We start from the raw sequence: 586 nt of genomic DNA on the forward strand, positions 1-586 counted from the left end.
CCCTAGGTGGCACAATGGACTAAATTTTGTTTAGTTTTTACATGAGGTCCTTAATCTGTCTTTTATATAAGGTGTCAAACAGGGCATTTTTATTTTATTCCTGCTGTGTCAGCACCAGCTATTAGACAATTCATTCTTTTCCCATTAAACTGAATTATCAGCTTCATCAATATTAAATGATATATTCTAGGACTTTTTTTTTTTTTTTTGGTTTGCCTGTTCTTTGAATTTATTTATTTTTTATACAGCAGGTTCTTATCTATTTTATACATATTAGTGTATATATGTCAATCCCAATCTCCCAATTCATCCCACCACCACCACCCCCCGCCACTCTCCGCCCTTGGTGTCCATACGTTTGTTCTCTACATCTGTATCTCCATCTCTGTTTCTGCCCTGCAAACTGGTTCATCTGTACCATTTTTCTAGGTTCCACATACATGCATTAATATACAGTATTTGTTTTACTCTTTCTGACATACTTCACTCTGTATGACAGTCTCTAGATCCATCCACGTCTCTACAAATGACCCAATTTCGTTCCTTTTCATGGCTGAGTAATATTCCATTGCATATATGTACCACA

This window comes from Physeter macrocephalus, chromosome 14 (genome assembly GCF_002837175.3).
Source record: "Physeter macrocephalus isolate SW-GA chromosome 14, ASM283717v5, whole genome shotgun sequence".
NCBI classification, from domain to species: domain Eukaryota; kingdom Metazoa; phylum Chordata; class Mammalia; order Artiodactyla; family Physeteridae; genus Physeter; species Physeter macrocephalus.